Source organism: Cyanistes caeruleus, chromosome 4 (assembly GCF_971803275.1).
Source record: "Cyanistes caeruleus chromosome 4, bCyaCae1.hap1.1, whole genome shotgun sequence".
Taxonomy (NCBI): Eukaryota; Metazoa; Chordata; class Aves; order Passeriformes; family Paridae; genus Cyanistes; species Cyanistes caeruleus.
Window position 1 is genome coordinate 34,855,409 of NC_141704.1, and position 9,505 is coordinate 34,864,913.

The 9,505-nt window shown below is 48.6% G+C and overlaps 1 long non-coding RNA gene across 1 annotated transcript; it reads right to left on the reverse strand.

Moving 5' to 3' along the window:
- Positions 1 to 4,262: 4,262 nt before the first annotated feature.
- LOC147653558 (uncharacterized) lies at positions 4,263 to 9,273 on the reverse strand. Its single transcript, XR_015286438.1, has 3 exons — positions 8,514 to 9,273; positions 8,034 to 8,074; positions 4,263 to 7,560 (listed from the first exon to the last, which is right to left on the reverse strand). It is a non-coding gene; the product is annotated as an uncharacterized LOC147653558 (long non-coding RNA).
- Positions 9,274 to 9,505: the final 232 nt, after the last annotated feature.

Below are 9,505 nucleotides of genomic sequence, written 5' to 3' on the forward strand. Positions count from 1 at the left end.
CAGACACATCTTCTCCAGCTCTGTCCCACAGCATTAGAAAAACTTCCTCTAGAGTAAGGCAAAAAACTACCTCACCTTGTCCTCTCGAGAAACAAATGGATGAGAAACAAGTGTGGATGCTTTTTGTCCTTTTGAATCTGAGAGCAAGGAAATGGCTGCTGCCCCAACACCATGCTGAATTGAGGGAGAGCCCAGCAGTGCTCACTGAGGCGCCTTCCCAAGGAGAAAGACACAACCATTTCACCTGAAACAGCTCACTGACTGCAGCACACACTCTAGATGGATATATACAGCTGCTTTAAAGCAAGCTCCCTCCTTTTTGTATGTTAATGCCTTTTGCTCAGCAGATGCTCTCTGGAGCATGCAGTATATACTGAAGGGTGCAGTCCATGATTCAAATGATAGGGATGTAAGTGTGTGTGTAATTTGCCTAGCATGGTTACATTTCCTAGCTCCACACCGTGTGTGAGGCCAGCCCCTGGCCCATTCCCCCCTCCCTAGCACACACAGGTATCTCCATGCAGTTGCAGATCCCCAGGCATGTCTGTGCTCCGTTCACACCCTGCCTGCAGAGCCACTTCAGAGGGCTCCATGATGCATAACTGGCAGAGCTGTAAGTCAGGATAGGGAAAAGGAGAGAAAGGGGCGGGAGGAGAGCTGTAGGAGATGCTGTGTCACCTGGCTGCAGTTCTCAGCCACTTCTTGATTTGCAGCTCAGGCTATGCCTATGCACAGGCTTCACCTTCCACAGGTTTATCACCTCTAGTCTGCCCAAAAGGATTGTAGGGGAGACAACTGGCCATTTCTTATAATTAAGACAGCCAAAGGTAGAGAGAAGAGGCAGGAGAGCTGGCAGAAAGAAATGTCAATCCAAAAAACAGGGTACCAGGGTCTTAAGTATACTGTCTTACCTGATCATCCCTTCTCTTTTGCACCCATAAGAGCCAGCCTGATGTTTGTTCTCTGACTCAAAGCTGAACAGCTTTAGCTCTGCAGGTATTGTGGGGGGAAAACAAGTACTTGCCTAATTTTTGGTTGTCTTGGAATCCCCTCCTCCCTCCCTATGCTAGGTGAAACCACAATCATCCTGACAGCCTGAGAACTGGGGGCAGCATCTTGGCTGCATCATGGTTCCTTATCTTCAAGTAAGATAGCATGAAAATTTTAATGCACAGGAATCTTGACACCCAAAAAGCCACCTGAAATTCAGGCTGTGTTGGGTCAAACACAGCCATCTGACACCAGCTTGAAAAGAAATGCAGTAAGTGAAGCAACTCAAATGGAGTGGACTGTAAAGAGCGCATTGCCCAATAATGGGTGTGAACAAGATAAGAAGGAAGACAACAATTATGGGTCCAAAAACCTCCATAAATAAGACCTTAGATGGATCTACTGCCAGCAGTTAGGGCATTAGATGAAATTCTGCCTCACCCCTTCCCTGATGCCTTGATTTTTCCTCATGCCAGGTAGAGGACTGTCCCACATACTGTTCTCCAAGGGCTGCAGTGTCTAGAGAAGACCTGGCTTGGGGATACTCAAAAAATATCAAAAAACAGTCTTCCCTTTTTGGCCAGAGGATCAAGGCTTGCTTTCAGTGACAAACTCATTTCACACTCATTTACTCCTGGTTTACTGTTCAGGAAAACAAGACTGGGATGTGAACACTGGTGTCATTGCCACCTGCATTTGCAAGGGAGGAACTGGACATGGTCTTGCTCAAGGATATCTTCTGTCCTCCTTTCCCCCAAGTCAGCAGTGTGCTATTGGTTGGCTTTTGAGTGAGCCACAGGAGTCATCCTCCTCAGCCAGAGACTGTGAGACTGCTTAGCTGTATCTGCACTGTAGCATCCCCTTTAAATTAGTGTTCCTATTGCCGTGTACCTTATAGCGGCCAGGCAAGCATTGTGAGATTGTCCCTGCTGGGCTCTGAGGTCTGTGTTTTCTGCAACACCTGAAGGTGTCCAGCCAAGGGGGGGCCGTTCTTTTACATCTCCTGTTCACACTTGGGATTTAGGTCTGCAATCTTTTCCTGCTGTTCAGACATTAACTAACTGAAAAACCTGGATAAGTCAGCGAGGTAGGTGGTGCAGGGAAGGAATTTGTGCTGGAGTCAGAGGATAATATATATTTTAAGACCGCAGGGAAGCTGTAGGACATATGACCTTTAGTAATCTCCTTGCTTTCAGGCTCCTTTCCTCCCCATTGAGAGCCTCTCTCAACTGTTCCCCAGGGGATTTCAAGCATTGCTATTATATATAATTGCACAAAAAAAGGAGAACGCTCTGGCCCATGAAAGGAATAAGAGGGATAAACTAATTAATTCCAGGCCACAGAAGTGGAAAAGAAAGCAAATACTTGGCAATTAATCAGGGGCAGCTGAGCCCTTCTCTCCTATCAGATATGGCGGAAAGTGCTAATTGCACAAGATAAGCCACACAGTGGGATGCATGAAACTGCCTCTGAACTGGGGACAAAAATAACACATTCAGCTGCCAGTACACAGAGGAGAAGGAGGGGGAGCAATGGGCACCCTCCATCACCGTCACCACAAGTCGTAGTGTGGGAGCAGCACATTGAAAAGGGTCTGGGATGCTCAAAAGGATTTGGGAAGGGCTGGGGAACCAAGGTAGCAGGGATCTGGATGGGAGATTTGACTGTGAAATAGTCAACCTCTCTGTGCATCACTCCTCTCATCTGTGAAATGGGATTTATGGTTCTGTCCCTGGGCTGGCTGTGACCAGGGAGTGTGTGATGCTGAGAAGAGCTCATAAATCTTCCAGTACGTCTGGCTTCAGCAAGGGTCTGCCAGGCCAGCAGAGAAGCTGTGGCTCTTGGGGCAGGTAGTGTGGCAGTGAGTTTGGTAGGGTCGCTTGAGGTATGCAGCAAGCATCAGGCATGCCTCAGGTTGGCTGATGTTGCTCGTGTTTGGCTTCACCGGGTTTGGCTTCTGGCTGAGGGACTTTCAAAGGGGATTTTCCAAGGTCTTTAATCACTCCAAAATGAAGGTAATGCAGATGACAGTGAGGTTTAGAGGTGCCAGTGCAGCACTAATTCCAAGCATTAGAGCTTCTTTTTATACTCCTCTCTGTAGCAGGAGAAGCTTTCATACCTCCCTGTTTCATATCCCTGGAAGTGTTCAGGGCCAAGCTGGTTGGAACTTTGAGCAACCTGGTCTAGTGGAATGTGTCCCTGCTCATAGCAGGGGTTTGGAACTAGATGATCTTCAAGCCAACTCTCCCAACACAAACCACCCTATGACTTTATGGCTGGGGGAAAACCAGAATGTTTCAGTGACTTGGAAGACTGAGAAAAGACTCTTGGCCACATGTGCCTTTTCTCACTGTCATCTTGCCTGACCCTGACCATTCTGCCCCTACTGGAGAATATAGGTTGCCTTCTCAGATGCAGGGGTTGATAGAGCATTTAAAAAGGGGTCAGTAGCTCTTTAGGGAAAGTGTTGTGGTTTGGGACCCCTGTATGCAGTGGTTTTCAAGGCCTTGTATCTCCATCTCTTCCTACCTGAATGCAAAATGCTCAGGAACAGCCACAGTGCTTCACTTGGAGGTCTGTTAGCAATCCTCACCTCTTTGATGTTCCTCACTTAGCACTCAGAGTCCAATTACATACACAGTCTAACAGGCATCATTGCTTTGTTCCTCGGAGGATGCAAAGAAAAGCACAGCTCCCTAAATGTTATGGGTTGTTGTTGGTTTTCTTCTTCCAAGTGCTCAGATCCCCTGGGGGCGAGTCTTTTACATCAGACCCAGAGGGGACTGATTACCAAATTGTTATGTATGTTTTATTCCTGCCAGAGCCCATGGAAGTTGGACATGTGCAGCGATGCCTGGGATGGCAGAAGGCACTGTGGAAAACTACATGTATAAACCCCCCTGATGGGAGTGTAGATCTGGAATAACTCCCTTTTAGTTTCACTAGCCACAGATTTACATCTGTGCTAACAGTAGATTGGACCTCCCCTATAATTCAAGGCATGATTTCTGTGTAAATAAGCTCCCTACTTGGGCAGCATGTTTTTGCCTCCTGCTTGGGGAACCAGGAGGGTCGGCACAGCTTTCCTGCCTTGCTACTGTCTGTGCCCGTGCGCAGAATCAAACATGATCTGGCAGCTGCTGCAGCAGCCCTTGTATTTTGCTGTCCTATCCCTCCTAGGATTTCAACACATTTGCATTCCTCCTGCTGGAGATGAACTGCAGGCTTCTTCTGCAACAAACCTTCATTTAGGGGAGCAGAATTCATCAATATTTCATGCTGAAGGGGGAGAGGAATATGTATACGTGCATATATACTTTTAGAGAAGGAAAAGGTTAGTGCAGTGAAAGGAAGCAGATAAAGCTGAGGAAGGAAGGAGGGAGGTTTAAAGGATCCAGTCGTTCATTTTTGACCTCTCTTTGGTTATGTGTAATCTTAGGGAAGAAAAAATCCATGTGGCATTGAAGAATCCCTTCTTAATCATTCTTTTATTTGTAGACATCAGTACAGGCAGTATTTCATGATGGCAGGCAGAAACTACAGATCTAGATGGGCAAAGGGAGAAGGAGAGACAGAACAAATGACATGGAGAAAACAAGAGAAAGTGTGACTGAGCAAAACACGTGCACACATGGACTGGGGGGATTTTCAGCAGCAAGGCTCCTTCTGCTAAAGCCCTGCAGCCCTTACTCAGCATAACGCGGCTAGTCGAGTGAATACGATGCTTTTAAAACTCTCTGGCAGCTCTTTTATTAAAAGCTTGACCGCGAGGCTGGGTTATAAATAATTTGATATTAAACATACATGTCAAAGAAAAGGGTGGTGAGGGAGGAAGATTGTTTTCAAGCCACAGAATAATTATTCGGGTATATAATTTTAGCACCAAGCTTCTTGGGGGATGAAGAGGCAGCACAGGGTGAGGGAATGGTGAAGAGTAATGGTTTCAATATCAAGCAAGACTGCGTTGGTGCTGGCTGCAGCACAAGGTGGGGCTGCCAGCTGGCTGAGGTGCTCCCATGTACTGCACAGACAGAGGCTCTGCTGCCTGTATTTTACAAAATGAGCTCATCAATAAGTGTCTGGGCTTTCACTCACTGCCACAGAGCCTATATGAGTTGTGTACCTCTATTTACCCTGAACACATGCACACACACACACAGGCACACGCAGGGTTCATACCTGTGTCTAGCCTGCACATATACACACACCTCTATATGCTGTAGATACTAAAGGAGACTCTTCCAGCCAGGACTGCTGATGCTGATGATCGGCATTGCAAAGGACAGGTTACAAGGGTTAGAAGTATCTCTTGGGAGGCAAATATTCTACATAGGATTGTGGGAAAGAAGACAGGTGGCAGAGACAATGAACAGCCTTCAAAACCTGGTTGGAGGAGGGAGGAAATTGTGGGATTTGCCATCAGTCTCCACACTGGCATGCTCCAAGAGGGTTTCCTTGAACCTGCACACAGGGAGCCCAGCAAACTCACTGACCCACCTCCTTGTCCCCACAGCGTGGGCTTACTTGAGCACAGCCCACACAGGGCCTTTCCTTCAGCTGGTTCAGTGTGGCATCATGTTTTCCCAGGGCTGCTTGGGGCTTCTTGCCAGGGACAGCACTCACCTGCACGCTGCCCAGTGCCTCCCAGCTGTTTGCAGCAGCTGGCTCTCTTCCGCACAGCCCAAAGCGCTGGGTGCGCCGTTACCTTAGAAACTGCTTTTCCTCTTCTTCCTTCTGCTGTGCATAAGTTAAGTGATGGGTACAGCAGGAAGAATGCGGGCTTCTGCCTCCAACAGGAGAAAGACTCCATGCTCTGCAGACTGCTCTTATCCCTCTCTACAAAGGTGCCCCTGGCTCTGCTGCCAGAGTGAAAAGTCCTAGTTTTCTGCCACAGCTTGGCCAAGGTGGCTGTGGAGGAGGAGGAGGAGGAGGAGGAGGAGGAGGAGGAGGAGGAGGAGGAGGAGGAGGAGGAGGATGGGCTTAGAGTTTTTGGGGTGCTGGACATCATTGTGGATGCTCTTGTCCATACAGCAATTTTTTCTAACCTGGGACACACATTTTCAACTAAAATTGGATTAATTTAATAAATAAACATGCTAAACTTGATGTTAAATAAAGCTTAGTGACCTTCATACTTTTTACAACAGAAACACTTCTCCGTTGTCTTAGGGTTTTTGCACTGCTAGAATGGGATGGGGACTTGGATTTGCTCTTAGATGGACATTCATAAATCTGAAGCTGGTAAGGGAGTCTGCATTTATGACCTTGGAACTGACATTCTTTTTCACCCCAATGAAATGAAGTGACAACAGATGTCTCCCTCTGAAATAGGCTGGTGGATCTCAGTCTGGTTTCCAGGTTGGAAGAATGGGACCATATCAAACTACCACTTAATAGCTAAATGCAGTCTCAGCAGGAGATCAGGGACTTTAAAGCAGTTAGCAATTGATCAGTATTCCTCACTAGTTCTAAACAGAAGTCACCTTAGTCTTTTTAGAAAATGGATGAATAAGCAAAAAGATCTCAAGCCCATCTTGTGCTCTACTGACATTCTTATTCCATAATTATCTGAAACTGAGGCTTAAAACAAATATCTATTTACTACCAGTTTTTAATTTTTTTTCACAGGCTCATTCACCCATGGGATTGGGAATAGGTGTCCATGGATTCTGGAGAGCCGAAGGAAGAGGAGGGTGGTGTCATTTTGCAGGGCACTTGATGCATATGGATCACATGTGGTAGGCGATTTGGAGGGTGGGGAGCCCAGTGCAGAACTGTTTGTTTGTTGCAGGTTGGGATTTTATCTTTCTTTGCTTTGTGGACGTTTCCCCCCCACCTTTCAGGCCCCTTGAGCAGATTTCAGCTTCTCCATCTTAGCTACATGTGGCTCCAATTACCCTGAGCGTTTGTGTGGCTCAGTGTTCAGGGAAAGGCTCCGGATCATTACTGTGAAATGTGTTTGATCTCCTCTCGCCTTTCCATTTGAAATGGAAATGACTGCTCTTGTTAGCTCCTCAGGTCCCCAAGTAATCGTCCCACCGGTTCCTTCGGCAGACTCCCTCCCCCTCCACCACTCGGGAGAGCTAATGATTAGCCTACTCCACCTCAGCAAGAGGGTTTTTCTCCCTTTCTCCCAGTGTCATTTTGATCCAGATTTGATAATTTCTTATTCTTCCTGCTGCCAGCAAGCTCCTCTTTCCAGTGGCCCCCGCTTTTGCCCTCCTGCCTCTCAGGGTTTGCTTAGCTTTGGCACCCCTCAGAGCAGAAACAAAATTTCCTCCCTTTATGTTGTGACTCCTCAGGTTTTTGTGAAGAAGCAAGAGATTGCCTGGAAATTCACTCCCCCATTGTTTTACTCGAGTCTTCCCTTCACTGGCACAACTGTTTGAAGGTGGTCCTTTCATTGGTGGTTGGTTGGCCATCCTCTCCACTGCCTTTTTGTCTTCCAGCCAGAAATTGTTTGGCAGCCCCAATTACTGTATTACTCCAGCTCAGGAGCATGCAGAGGATGTGTTTGTGTGTTAATCTCTCCCACTCAGGCAACCTTTCAAAAGAGGTCTCCTGCTACAACTGCAAGCCAGGAAAAGAGAAGGGAATGAGTTTGTGGTGCTGGAGAACAAGAGCTTGACTTTCCACACCATATTTTTTTTTTAAATCTGTCACAGCATTTGAAAATGCCCAATGCAAAAAGGACCACCATTTTCTCAGTTTCTGTAGGGCTCCCCAAAAGGAATGCTTTATCCCTCTAGTGTCATCTTCTTCCCACTTCATGATCACCTCCTTGCTCTTTCCCTCACTAGTCCCCTCTTCCCTTCCTTTCCCCATATCCACTAGGCTGCTGGACCTGCTTTCTGCAGCAGTATCCCTGCCTCCCATGGCATGAGGGATCACCGGCTGGAGCACAGGCACTCTGCAGCCTGCCTCCAGCTCCACAGCGTCTCCACGTGCAGGGTTCCTAGGGCTGCACATCAGCATGGAGGAGCAGCAAAGGAGCTGCCTCAAGCACAAGAATGTCTGCTGCAACCCAAAAGCCCCATATTCACCTCTGCTGAAGATGATTAACTCTGCTCATGAATGCTCTTATCTGAAACACAGAAGAAAAATGAGCTGTGGGGAAGGGAGATGGGAGAGGAAAAATAATGAAAAAAAAAAAAAAAGGAAAAAAATCTCTCCCTGTTTTCACTTGGCAGTGTAGCAAGGCAGCAGATGGGCAGCCAGCATCCCGTGGTCCTGGCAAGCACAGACCAGCCGACCCGTGCTGCATCCCCAGCACTTGTTCACAGCCAGGCAGGGTCAGGCCCCCTGCTCCCCTTCGGGGATTAGAGAGAGCTGATGCTCAGCGAGGCAGCTTGTGACTGATGCCTCCTTCCTGCTGTGAGGTCCTGGCTGCATGTAGCATCCTCCTCCTAATGTGGGAGATCATTACTGCTTCCCTCCCTCTCCTCCAAACACAGCCTGTCTCTCCTAGGGGAGAGTTCCCCCTTTCTCCGAAGATGGGGGGAACCCAATATGAGGATGCTTACCTGTCTGAATTATGTGTAAGGATGTGCACACTGCAGCGCACACGGTGTTGTTTCACGTGCAATATTCTTTCCTGTCTGGTTGTTGAAACAAGGCCCCACCAGCCATTTCTAGCAAAAGTAAGTCTATTTTTGAAAGAAAATGGTAATCTGACATCTTTTCCCATGGCTTTGAATACTTCCTCTTGGTGGTTTCCGTTTAAGCAGATGTTTCTTCCTCTGGTGGCAGCGGGGTGTGCTGGTCCTTCCCTGACCAGCACGGCCGCCGCAGGATGAGGATGACAGGCCGGAGGGCTGAGGCTCAGCACATGAGGATGAAGCACTGGATGCTTCTCCGGGATGTCGGAGCCTCTGAGCGCATCGGTTTCCCGCACGCTCGCTGTGCCACACTTGCCAGCTGAATTCACGGGAGCTCGCAGTGGGCTGCCCCTGCGGTCCCAACCCAACCTGATAATTGATGCAGTAATCCTCTGGATTCCCTCATTAGCAGCCGCTAATGGCCGCCGCGTTAGCAATGAGCAGCGCGAGCAGGACCGATTCAATTAAGCCTCTAATAAACCCATTGTAAACGGCAATAACCGCGGAGTTCAAAGGCAGGATTACAGAAACTCTTCCCAATGGCTTGTGACAGCAGACGGGGTGTGCGACTCGCTCCGATTAATTGACTGCAATGGACTGAATGACTTTCTTGGAAACCCACGGCACTGGCTGGTGGGAAGAGCCGGGGCCGTGAGGAGGGAGTGGGCGAGGCTGTGATGCCCGCAGTGCCCCGTGCGAGCCCCGCCGTCCCTCCCGGGCCCCGCCCGGCGGCGCGGCTCTCGGTGCGGGCCGGCAGCTCCCCGCTGCAGCCGGGCAGACACACACCGCGCCCGCCAGAGGTGACTCCGTGAATCGCTCCAGAGCGAGCACATCCTGCTTTCCGCGCACACTTCGTTTGAGATGACTTGGCAGGTGATTTCCGTAGATAATTTGTGGCTTGTCACTCATCCAGAAGA